The sequence below is a fragment of the Canis lupus genome, chromosome X (assembly GCF_003254725.2).
Source record: "Canis lupus dingo isolate Sandy chromosome X, ASM325472v2, whole genome shotgun sequence".
Lineage (NCBI taxonomy): Eukaryota > Metazoa > Chordata > Mammalia > Carnivora > Canidae > Canis > Canis lupus.
Window position 1 is genome coordinate 99,021,765 of NC_064281.1, and position 14,037 is coordinate 99,035,801.

Sequence of the window (14,037 nt, forward strand, 5' to 3'; positions counted from 1 at the left end):
GTAGATCTTTCGTTGGACACCGAGGTTCCTTCCACAGTTTGGCTATCGTGGCCATAGCTGCTATAAACATCGGGGTGCAGGTGTCCTGGCGTTTCATTGCATTTGTATCTTTGGGGTAAATCCCCAACAGTGCAATTGCTGGGTCGTAGGGCAGGTATATTTTTAACTGTTTGAGGAACCTCCACACAGTTTTCCAGAGTGGCTGCACCAGTTCACATTCCCACCAACAGTGTAAGAGGGTTCCCTTTTCTCCACATCCTCTCCAACATTTGTTGTTTCCTGCCTTGTTAATTTTCCCCATTCTCACTGGTGTGAGGTGGTATCTCATTGTGGTTTATGTATACAATGGAATATTACTCAGCTATTAGAAATGACAAATACCCACCATTTGCTTCAATGTGGATGGAACTGGAGGGTATTATGCTGAGTGAAGTAAGTCAGTCCGAGAAGGACAAACATTATATGTTCTCATTCATTTGGGGAATATAAATAATAGTGAAAGGGAATATAAGGGAAGGGAGAAGAAATGTGTGGGAAATATCAGAAAGGGAGACAGAACGTAAAGACTGCTAACTCTGGGAAACGAACTAGGGGTGGTAGAAGGGGAGGAGGGCAGGGGATGGGAGTGAATGGGTGACGGGCACTGGGGGTTATTCTGTATGTTAGTAAATTGAACACCAATAAAAAATAAATTTAAAAAAAAGTAGATCTTTAAAATGATCAGGTCTTTTTTAGCTAGGAAAACAACAACAAACAATAACTTTACTTAGCCTACTCACACATTCTAGAAGTGTCTCTTTTTCTGTTTACCAAACTTCTCTAATGTTTAGTCTCTAACTCTTGTCCTCCATTTTTCTTACCACCAACACTCTTTATTCTCTGAAACTGGTTCAGGATCTCATAACTCTGCTCAAAGCCTTTGTCTAGAAGGTCATCCAATCCAACAGACTTTTTTCTGTTCTCAGTATCTAATCAGCATTTTACAGTTTGATGTGTTTGATATTCTATCATCCTTGGGTTTATTGATGCTGCTTTATCTTTATGAGTAGATTTAACCACTTTATATTTTGGTATAGAATTGTTTCCTATTTTCAATTTGTTAGAATATAAATATTTTATGAAGCTATTGAGTCTTTCAGAAAAGTGTTTCTGCAATAAAATTCAGCTTTAGTAACAATGAAGATTAACCCCTATGTTCTGGATGCTCATACACCTTTTAATCTCTTTTGATTGCAGCTGCACTCAAGTTTTTGTACTTCCCTGTGTCCATATGAAGAAGTGTCCTCCACCTGCCTGGCTGGGTATTTCTTTAAGATCTTTGCCTAGCCTGCCTTTTTTACTATTATGTCCTCAGAGTGTAGCATAACACTTAACATATAGCTGGTTTTCAATGAATACATACTGAATTAACTAATCTGTTATATTAAAAGTGTATAATATTAACTATGGAGTTATCTGTTTCATCAAACCTTGAAGGCCAATATTCTAGATGATAGGAATTTTGTAAAAACTTGAAAATTTTAGGATACAGTGAAGAGTTAAAAAAATATCGAAGGTAAGCTATTCCAAAAGAGGCCATTTTAGTATTGCTAAGAATATTATTATACTTTATTTAAAATAATAGATACCTTGGCTAGCAGTAAGAATGTATTTTAGAAGGAAATTTTGGCTCATTGTCAAATATGTAGTCATTTTTTTTTTCTGTTCTCAAAATCAAGATACTTGGGTTTCACACTGAAATGGAGGCATAGCCAGGTACTTTAATTACCTTCTTCTCTAGCCATGATAAAAATACCATCTCATGCATTTGAATAAAAAAAAATCAAAAGATCCTCCAAAATTATTGGAGGCAGGAGACCTAAAAAATCTTTTTGATTATCTGAATCAGGTGGATAAAGAGCCCTTGGATGAGACAGAATTAAAGCCCCTTACAGCTGCAAGAAACTGGAAAGGTCTCTGATACTAAGAGGCTTGGTGTTGTATAGTTGACATAATAGAGGCACACTCCCAGGTAATGATTTATGATTAAGTTTGAATGAAGGGTTCTAAATGAAACCTGGAAATAAAGACTAGAGTCCAGACAGGAGAAATTTAATAATAGAAAAGCAAGCAGGAAATGCACCAAATAGTAAATATTTACATATTTTTTCTAAAAATGTGTCTAATGATTAAGTTTCAATTCTAGTTCTTTTAACAGAACATTCTATTTTTTCACAAATGCATAAAAACTTGCATATCTCAATCTTCTGCAAAGCAGCATTACCTTTAGTGTACTCTTCAACCTATGTTACCATGACTATTGCACCTGGTGATATACTCTAAATGAAAGTTTAAATATTTTGAAGAGTATGTAAATGTCTTGAAAGTTTATCATACAAAACAAAATATGTAAACTTTCACCAGATAATATTTTAGCCTTGTAGTCCATTACTAATTCCTCTTCATTCTTCCTTCAAGTTAACAATTGAATGCTTATATCAGGCTATTTGGTGATATTCCTGCATCCAGTCTCCCAAATAACACATCCAGTAGATTTCTAGCAAGTGATACCATTATATATTGTTTCAGATGACAAGTCCAAATATCTCTGTCTTTCATGATTTAAACTTGACCTATTCTAACTCTACAGCCTTCATCCTCACTAAAATGTGTCCCCTGGATCCTTTCCCACTGGTCACTCACTATTCAATTATTTTGCTTCTTCAATTATTGTAGTCTGGTTTGTAGATGCCACTTCCACCTGTGTAAATTTCATTGACATTCAGGTCAAGTTCTACCATCCTGCTTAAAGGCATCTTAAGTTTCTCTTGAGACAAATCACTTTTCTTTTCATAATCTATACAATATTTAAGAGTTAATAATATATAGCTTACTTATGAATTACATCCTATCTGGTTTTTAAGCTGTTGATTCATGCATGCTAGTTTTATCTCTCTAATAAGAGAGATAATTAGATTTTAAACTTCTTAAGGATAGGGATTGTGTATGGTATATCCCTGTATTCTTTCTTCCATATCTTCAGTATTACATAGGATTACATAGTAGGTAAATTGTTAATGTGTTATATTAAAGGCTTCCATACATAAGAAAATTATTTTGGTTACAGTTATTTAAAACACTATTTTAGCTTTGTGTATGGTGCAAGAAAATGGTTCAGTTTCATTTTTTTACATAAGGATGTCCAATTATCCCAGGGTCATTTATTGAAGAGACAGTCCTTTTTCCAGTGGGTATTCTTTCTTGCTTTGTCGAATATTAGTTAACCATAGAGTTGAGGATCCATTTCTGGGCTCTCTATTTTGTTCCATTGATCTATGTGTCTGTTTTTGTGCCATTATCATACTGTCTTGATGAGCACAGCTTTGTAATATAGCTTGAAGTCTGGCATCATGATGCCCCTAGCTTTGGTATTCATTTTCAACCTTTCTCTGGCTATTCAGGGTCTTTTCTGGTTCCATAAAAGTTTTAGCATTATTTGTTCCAGCTATGTGAAAAATGCCAGTGTTATTTTGATAGGGATTGCATTGAATGTGCAAATTGCCCTGGGTAGCATTGACATTTTAACAATATTTATTCTTCCAATCAATGACATGGAATGTTTTTTTCCATATCTTTATGTCTTCCTCAATTTCTTTTATAAGTGTTCTGTAGTTTCTAGAGTACAGATCTTTTTCCTCTTAGGCAAGGTTTATTCCTAGATATCTTATTGGTTTGGTGCAATTGTAAATGTAAATTGTAAATTCCTTAATTTATCTTTCTTCTGTCTCAGTGTATAGAAATGCAACTGATTTCTGTGCATTGATTTTATATCCTGCCATGTTGCTAAATTCCACAATGTTCAACATATATAAATGATCATTGTAGACTCTAAGAATTCTGTTTTGTATGATCATAATAATGGTTTCCACCCTCCGCTGATAAACTTCTGACAATATGATCCCTTTGTTATGAAAAATTCATTATGTGTTCATCTTGAAGAATTTCTAAAAACTAATTTAATTATTTGGAAAGGCTTTACAAGTTACTGAATCATTTTTGAATTAATAGCAACACTAATACTTTAGGAAGCTTTTTCATTAGACTCTAAAATGCTAATATTATGTTTCTAGTAAGCAGGGATTATTACTGATTCTGAAACTAGAGAAACCAGGGTATCTAATGTTTAAGTGACTTTTCCTAGCTTTTATGTTTCTACAAGCCCCCTAGTAAGGATTTGAATCAGATACTTAATCATTGCTCTCCAAACCATATATCAACATCATCTTGGCTTCGATCCTTGTAGCCTATCTTAACGTTTCACTGTAAATAAGAGATACATTTATATTTGAGGTTCCAGTGGTGGCATGAATTTGCACTAAAGCATTTATATTTTTTGCCCAGAATAAAAGGTATATATTTGCAAGATGACTCCCTAAAGTTAAGGAAACAGTGTGACACCATGAACTAAAACAAAATGGAACCTATTTGTACAGCATATTTTGTACATATCAGAGGGATAAAAGAGAACTAACATTTTTTTGAATACCTAATACATCCCAGGAACTGTGCTTGGTGTTTTAATGCTTAAAAACTAAATTAATACTGCTAAATGGAAATTATTATCTCCTTTTTATAGACACAGAAACTGTGACTTAAAGAAGATAAATGACTTATCCAAGGCACTTAACTAGTAGATGACAGAGGTCAGATTTCAACTGGATATATTTGATTTTAAATGTTATTAAAGATACATATTCAATCAGTCACAGAGGAAATTTATCATCTACCATCATCTAGAATCTGATACAAACAGAATATTGGTCTGGAAAGATTACCCAAACTCTCTGAAAGACAGCCAACTTGATCTTATTTTATCTGTTTATAAGATGTTCAGCCTGAAATATGGAATAGTGGTCATGAAAAGAGAATAAAAAGGAAAACTTTTCACTGGAGAAATAACTTGATCCATAACTTCTTAAACTAAAATTTTAGTTACGGAAAATAGCCTTGTCATCTCTTACTAAAAAAATTGCTGTCGTGCATTCTATTCATATGCAAAGTAAGTTAGTAAATTAGACTGTGTACCAAAAATTAATAAAGAAGACTTATCCCAAATTATCCATTATATTTATAACTTATTAACTCTTTGTTTCTGTATTTTATGCTAAGAAAATATTAGGTTATAAAAATTTAGTTTTTCTTAAGAAGTTTGCTTACCTGGTTAATGATGAGAAAGAGGAAAGGGGGAGACAATATTCTTTGTACAAATAGCATAATTTTAATATATCACATGAACATATATTTAGCATATTATAGCCATTTGATTTACAGCAATTAAATAAGACAAACATGCGTATTTATAAATATGACATTTTTTTCCTCCATTAGATGGCACCCCTTCTGAAGACAGGGATCATGTTTTCCTCATTCCTTTATCTCCTGAAATACTAAGCTGAGCTTGGGTACTTTCACATTGGAAGTATGCAAACGTTTCATTGTATTTAAACATGAAAAGTAAAAGTAGGAGCACCTAGGTGGCTCAGTGGTTGAGCATCTGCCTTTGGCTCAGGTCGTGATCCCAGGGATTGAGTTCCTCAGCAGGCTCCCCACAGGGAGCCCGCTTCTCCCTCTGCCAATGTCTCTACCTCTCTCTCTCTCTCTCATGAATAAATAAATAAAATCTTTTTCAAAAAAGAAATATTACAAACTGCTATTGGAGAGTAGAAAAGGAAGTGACTAAGTTTAGCTAGCAGATTAGAAAAGACCTCAGAGAAAATTTTGTATTTGAAGAAAGTCTTCAGGGATAATAGACACTTACTTAGCAAAGAAAAACAAACTGGCATTCCTGGCAGGGGGAATCATGTGTATGTGGCTTCAGATATTGGGAAAAACAACAAATTTTGGAGAAATGAAAAGTAGCTTGACCTAGAGCATATGGATTGAACGACAGGAGTTGATGTGTAAGAGGTTCAAATCAGGTTACAAGGGTCTGTGAAATCACATCTAAGGAGATTGTGTTTATCAGTGGACAGTGAAGGATAATTATAAGGCACTATTTAAGTGTCATTCTCAACTCTGTGGTGAGATAGAATAGGTAGAGTTTTCATAAAGTGAACTAACACCTTCAGAATGGTTCCATAACTCATATAGAAATTATTCCTCCTCTATTCAGGTCAAATGTGCATGCATCCAGAAGTTTTCAAAGAGGTAAACACTGTGATGAAAATCCTATGCATTGAAGCAAGCTAGACGAGAAGGTATTTGACTGGAGACGTTTGCCCAATAACAGTCTGAAAGGGATAAAAGTGAGTATCCCAATAGCAATTGCAAGGACTCAACTCTCTGAAGGCTCCTGCTTTTGTTTGTTTTTCCTGGTTGTTCTTAACGTAGAAAAATAAGAGATCCTCTAGATTGAAAGGGTATATTAGAGATCATCTGGTCTAGTCTTCTCTCCATACATGAATTCTTATACATCTGCCTACCATGAAGAAATTAAGTCTCTGGTTAAACAGATTCAACAATGAACAGTCAATCACCTGTGAGGAAGGTCAGTTAACTGGCAATTTGTGCCGCTGAAAATATTTCCCTTAAAAAATCAACATTTTTCTGCCTTATCTGTAACCTAATGCTTCTAATTCTGCCATTGGGAGAAAATAATTAAATTATTTTCTTCTTTTTTAAAGATTTTATTTATTTACTCATGAAAGACAGAGAGAGGCAGAGACACAGGCAGAGGGAGAAGCAGGCTCCATGCAGGGAGCCCGACGTGGGACCTGATCCCCGGTCTCCAGGATCATGCCTTGGGCTGAAGGCGGCATTAAACCACTGAGCCCCCCGAGCCCAGAAATTCTTTTCTACATAACATTTTTTTAAATACTTGAGGATAGCTACCATATCTCTTTCATTACTGTATTTAATCACATACCCCTAATCAAACTGTTAGAATTGATAAAACTGGGTTGGATTATTTGATGGATTTTTCTAGGCCCAGGAGACAGCATTTCCTTGATAATGGCTTATTTATCTACACAGTACAGGAAGAAATTTGAATGAGCATTTTTATTACTACTTTTAAATATAACTCACTTATTTTTCCAGAAAAATCCAAGAAACAGAGCATTTGATGTTCTTGAGTTTCCTATCCTCCTAGAGTAAATAATTAAGGAACAATTGTGTAAGATAAGCCATTTATGCAGAAATCTGAAACCTAACATCATCAGGGGAAAAGGAAAGTATATTTTTCAGTTGCTCATGTTTGATGTCCCATGCAGAGCAGGATGTATGAATGATACATATATCTGCAGGGGTTTGATTATTCTTCTGTGTAAATTAACTTCCATTTAAATTTTGTAAAAATAAGATTTGAGGCATGTTTTGTTCATGCTTTCAAGACAATTACACTAAGCCACTTAACCAAGATGACATCATGTGATGTTTCTAAATATTTAAACTGGAAATCTACAGATGAAAAAAAACTAGTAAATAGAATTAAACTCTTGTAGAGGAAATGATCCAGATGGACCATTAAGCCATTAGGAAGCTATATAAGGATGAAAGCGAGGGGGGAAATGCAGTAGAACAACCCTTCTCCATAATGCAACAAATTAAAATGCTAATAACTGTTCAGGCATCATTTAACTGGTCAAACTCTCTTAAATTGCTTTCAATTTCATACATTTGTGCTAGGATACAAATGTAGACTCATGTCAAAAGGAATCCTAGAAACGGCAACAGAAGATCTAGTTGAAACAAACTCAACTATATTAATTATAACTCCAAAGCTGAATAATGAAGTAATTGCATTGTAAATGTTAGAAAATATTAGTCTGACCAGTGTTCCTTATATCATAAACTCAACTTCTATTACCATGAATATGATCTACTTTTCACATACCATCAAGGAAGGAGGATGGAGAACACTGTGAGAACATAAATATAAATCAAACAAATACTAACTCCATTTTTAACTGGATTATTTCTCCTGTCTCGCACTAAAAATATTGGGCTGATATTTCTCTCAGACTCTTGGATTTATCTTTTGGGTTATTACAACAGTCAAACCACTATTAATTCCTGTATCTGTAATGAGACACTGACAGAGTTTAAAGAAGCATTTAAAGCCACACCTACCATTGGGTTAGTTGTTCTTCTGAACAAGTTGCTATCATTGATCCATGGCTCCATCAATTGGATCCATTCTGGCAATCAAACTTGTTAATGAAAGTTATATGAATAATAATCTTTACACAATTCAGAGAATATCATTCATGTGTATCCCAATAACTTCCTTGAAACATATATGAAATAGAAGTAAAGAAAGAGAGAGGTATAGAGAGGACAAATCTACCCAAAATCTTTAAGTGTACAAAGAGAATTATATTCACCCAATATTTTGTATATACGAGGTGCTCAGTGAACATTTGCTAAATTATTCAATTATAATTAGGCAGATTTTAAATAATGAAAATTTAATAATACTTTCAGTTTTACCATCCAGTGATTTGGTCAAGACAATCAGGGCAGTGTCAAAGCTGCTGTCCAAGGTGTTTACCATGGAGGTAGAAACCTAGCTATGTATGCATTCAGAGTATCCTAAAGAAGTCAAGAATGATCAAAAAGAAGATGATTATTTAGCACGGTAAATGACACTATGAATGGTTATTCAAGAGTATTCTCTTTTATTTTTATTTATTTATTTTTTTGTGTTCCAGTTCACCTACATTTTTTAAATTTATTTTTTATTTTATTTTTTTATCGGAGTTCAATTTGCCAACATACAGCATATCACCCAATGCTCATCCCATCAAGTGCCCCCCTCCGTGCCCATCACCCAGTCACCCCAACCCCCCACCCACCTCCCCTTCCGCTACCCTTGTTGGTTTACAGATTTAGGAGTCTCTCATGTTCTGTCACCCTCACTGATATTTTCACTCATTTTCTCTCCTTTCCCCTCTATTCCCTTTCACTATTTTTTATATTCCCCAAATGAATGAGACCATATAATGTTTGTCCTTTTCCGATCGACTTATTTCACTCAGCATAATACCCTCCAGTTCCATCCACGTCGAAGCAAATGGTGGGTATTTGTCGTTTCTCATGCTTGAGTAATATTCCATTGTATATAATTACAAATTCTCCTTTATCTTTCATCTTTCGATGGACACCGAAGCTCCTTCCAGTTTGGCTATTGTGGACATTGCTGCTATAAACACTGCGGGGTGGGTGTTCCCGCATTTCACTGCATCTGTATCTTTGGGGTAAATCCCCAGCAGTGCAATTGATCTATTTTTAACTCTTTGAGGAACTTCCATACAGTTTTCCAGAGTGGCTGTACCAGTTCACATTCCCACCAACAGTGCAAGAGGGGTCCCCTTTTGCCACATGCTCTCCAACATTTGTTGTTTCCTGCCTTGTTAATTTTCCCCATTCTCACTGGTGTGAGGGGGTATCTCACTGTGGTTTTGATTTGTATTTCCCTGATGGAAAGTGATGCAGACCATTTTCTCACGAGCTTGTTGGCCATGTCTATGTCTTCCTCTGTGAGATTTATGTTCATGTCTTTTGCCCATTTCATGAATGGATAGTTTCTTTGTTGTTGAGTTTCATGAGTTCTTTATAGATCTTGGATACTATCCCTTTATCTGATAGGTCATTTGCAAATATCTTATCCCATTCTGTAGGTTGTCTTGTAGTTTTTTTGACTGTTTCCTTTGCTGTGCAGAAGCTTTTTATCTTGATGAAGTCCCAATAATTCATTTTTGATTTTGTTTCCCTTGCCTTCATAGATGTATCTTTCAAGAAGTTGCTGTAGCCAAGGTCAAAAAGGGTATTGCCTGTGTTCTCCTCTAGGATTTTGATGGATTCTTCTATCATATTTAGATCTTTCATTCATTGTGAGTTTATCTTTGTGTATGGTGTAAGAGAATGGTCTAGTTTCATTCTTTTGCACGTGGCTGTCCAATTATATCAGCACCATTTATTGAACTGACTGTCCTTTTTCCAGTGGATAGTCTTTCCTGCTTTGTTGAATATTAGTTGACCATAGAGTTGAGGGCCCATTTTCAGATTGTCTATTCTGTTGCACTGATCTATGTGTCTGTTTTTGTCCCAGTACCACACTGTCTTGATGATCACAGCTTTGTAGTACAACCTGAAATCTGGCATTGTGTTATGCCTCCAGCTATGGTTTTCTTTTTAATATTCCCCTGGCTATTCGGGGTCTTTTCTGGTTCCACAAAAATCTTAAGATGATTTGTTCCAACTCTATGAAGAAAGTCCATGGTATTTTGATAGGGATTGCATTGAATGTGTAATTTGCCCTGGGTAACACTGACATTTTCACAATTTTAATTCTTCCAATCCATGAGCATGGAGTATTTTCCATCTCTTTGTGTCTTCCTCAATTTCTTTCAGAAGTGTTCTGTAGTTTTTAGGGTGTAGATCCTTTACCCTAAAGATGTTAGGTTAGGTTTATTCCTAGGTATATTATGCTTTTGGGTGTAATTGTAAATGGGATTGACTCCTTAATTTCTCTTTCTTCAGTCTCATTGTTAATGCCACTGATTTCTGGGCATTGATTTTGGATGCTGGCACACTGCCAAATTGCTGTATGAGTTCTAGCAATCTTGGGGTGGAGTGTTTTGGTTTTTCTATGTACACTACCATGTCATCTGCAAAGAGGAAGAGTTGACTTCTTCTTGCCAATCTGAATGCCTTTTATTTCTTTTTGTTGCCTGATTGCTGAGGCTAGGACATCTAGTACTATGTTGAATTCCAGTGGTGACAGTGGACATCCCTGTCTTGCTCCTGATTTTAGGGGAAAGCCCCCCAGTGTTTCCCCATTGAGAATGATATTTGCTGTGGCTTTTCATAGATGACTTTTAAGATGCTGAGGAATATTCCCTCTATCTCTAAACTCTGAAGATTTTTAAAAAGATTTTATTTATTTATTAATGAGACACACACACACACACACAGAGAGGCAGAGACACAGGCAGAGGGAGAAGAGGCACCATACAGGGAGCCCAACATGGGACTCGATCTGGCGCCCCCAGGATCACGTGCTGGGCAGAAGGTGGCGCTAAACTGCTGAGCCACCTGGACTGCCCACTCTGAAGACTTTTGATCAGGAATGGATGCTGTGTTTTGTCAAATCTTTTCTCTGCATCTATTGAGAGGATCATATGGTTCTTGTTTTCTCTCTTGTTGATATGATCTATCACATTGATTGCTTTATGAGTGTTGAACCAGGCTTGCATCCCGGGGATAAATCCCACTTGGTCATAGTGAATAATCTTAATGTACTGTTGGATCCTATTAGCTAATATCTTGTTGAGAATTTTGAGAGAATGTAGTCTACCTGAGGAGTCCTAGAGGGTGATCCCCTTGGCTCTGAGTGTATTTTGTTTTGTATGTTAAAAGATTCTGAATTCCAAATGTATATAAGCCAGCAATACTTATAGAAAGCCCAACACTGACCACCAAAGCATAAGATAAAAGAGGGGGGCAGAATGGGAAATAAGAAAGAATATATTTTAACAGAATGAACCAGCACCGTATTCCACTTGGTTCTGGGTGTATGCTGGTCATGTTTTAGAAGGTATTAACTTCTGTCATTGTACAACAAAATGAGGCAGAGAAAGCAAAAAACACAAAATGAAAACCCATATCTCGTATATATCCCAAAATTAAATTGAATGCGTTGAAGGGAATCCAGAAGTGAAAAATATATCTAAGACATGTAATTGTAGAAATATGAAAGTCAAAATGAAAAAAAAACTTAAAAATGAAGATCTGGTAAAATATTGTATATACACTGGGAAAAGAGAAAAAATATAGGAAATTTTTAGTCTGATATAAAAATGAGTTGTAATGGAAAAAGGAAAAAATAATTTTAAAAAAGGTATCTTCTCTTTCTATATACTGTTTTCCCTCTATTTACCCTTGGTCCTGGAGCTTTTCAGTGCTGCTTGGTCAAGAACTTGTTCTTCCCCCCTTCTTTCAGCTGGTCTTCTTGGGGAGGGGCCTGCTGTTCTAATTCTCAGGTGTCTCTGCCTGGGCAGAGATTCCTCATCCCTTGCAGGGTGCTGGGCTCAGTGTGAGTTGTTTATCCTGTGAGGCCTTTGCTCCCTTGATGCCCTGCCTCTCCCAGGCAAAAGATGAAACAAAGAGGAAAAACAATTGCAGTGGACAGATTTCCCTCCCTACTTCCATCTGTCCCAGGGGGAATGCAAGATTGCAGGCTTTGTCCACTTGGGGGCCCTGGAATCTGGGGCCCTGTGCCACTGGACCTGCACTCCTGGGGGCCACCTCTCCTAAAGGGAAAGAGGCACAGCAACCTCCATCGGGAGCTGGCCAGCCTAACCGACTGGCTTCTCCCAAATGTCCCGGAGGGCTGCAGCGCCCCAGATATTGGACTTCAGTTTGCGGTTTGTGGGGAGCTTTCCCCTGGGTGCACTTCCTCAGTGTCTCTGGGATTCTTGAAGCTTCACTGCCCCTCTTGAGATTTTGCCGGATTTCCCTCCTAAGCACTTTTCCGTCTGGGGAAAATTCCTGTGTGGATTTTTAAAGTTCCCACTTCTCCAGGGCTGGGCTTTCCTGTCCTGGAGGCTTTTGGTACTCCATTTTAGCCCTGCTATTCTCGGTGCCCCCCCAAAAAAAATTATTCCTTTTTATTTATTTATTTTTTTCCACCTACCTACCTTGTTAGAAGTGAAAACTTTTCTCTCTGTAGCGTTCCAGCTATTCCCTCTTTAAATTTCAGGTCGAATTCATAGGTGTTCAGGGTGTTTTGAAAGTTCTTTAGGTAAGTTTGTGGGACCAGATGAGTTGAGAACCCCTACTCTTCTGCCATCTTGCCCTTTCTCCTGAATGTATTTTATAACCTAGCATTTCTACTTCTAGGTATACCTAGAAGATAAAAACATTTCTTGGAAATGTTGCCTATGTCTTATGTTTACCCAAGAGACATAGATGAGAAGTTTATTAAAATATTTGAAAAGTAAAAATCTAAAACAATATAAATATCATTGGAGGGAATCAACAAATTACAGCATATTCAAACAATGAAATATCAAGAAGTAAAATGCATAATTATAATTAGTACATATTTTTCTATGTATACTTCAAATAATTATAATATTGAGTAAACTAGTCTTTAATATATTGATATTAATACAACTTAAAACAATGTTGAGTGGAAAAAATTGCAATATATTGCAACAGATATGATTTATGTTAATTTCAAGAAGTGACCCAAAGCAGTATAGTATATACTGTTTGTCTGTGTGTATATAGATACATGTGTGTATATGTTAGTATATTGTGTGTATAAAAATACATTATACTATATATTCTATATATCTAGATATATACATATACATAATCAGCTTGATCTACATTTTTTATCTACATTTATAATCAAAAATGTCTTAGTCAAAATGACAAATACTAGCATTCATTAATTTTGGCAGGCAAATGAAATTTTGCTATTTTGTCCTGTGTGCTTCTTTAATTTTTAAATCTGGCAAAAATTAAAATTAAATATCAGTTCAGAAGTTCTTTTCCCAGCTTCAGAGTATGTAATTAGGTCACCAAGTTGAGCCCCACAACCTCAATTAATTAGCATCTTCACTAGCATGTTGGACACATTATATCAAGCCAAGCTGATATATTATATAAAATAGAGCCAAAAATCTTCAAAAAGAATGTGTTGCTCTCAGTCAACATCCATCTTATGTCACATCTCCATTTTTGTATCTCAACAAATTTTGTAATAAGGGTTACTGCCTTATAGATTTAAATCATTTTAAAAATTACCTATTTAACAAAAAAATTAATTTGCAACATTTTCAAAGTTAGGATGAATCAAAAAAGGAAGTTTAGGATTTTTCCCAGCTCATTAGAAATTTCAGTTAACTGGAATATCCCATAACCTAAATATTATTATCTTGAATGTGGGTTTTAGTTGGAAATAAATCTGCAGGGGGTGCATATTTGAGCTGGTGCAAGCATTCCAAAGGCATTCATTTCCATATGAATAATTAATATGGTAATTAT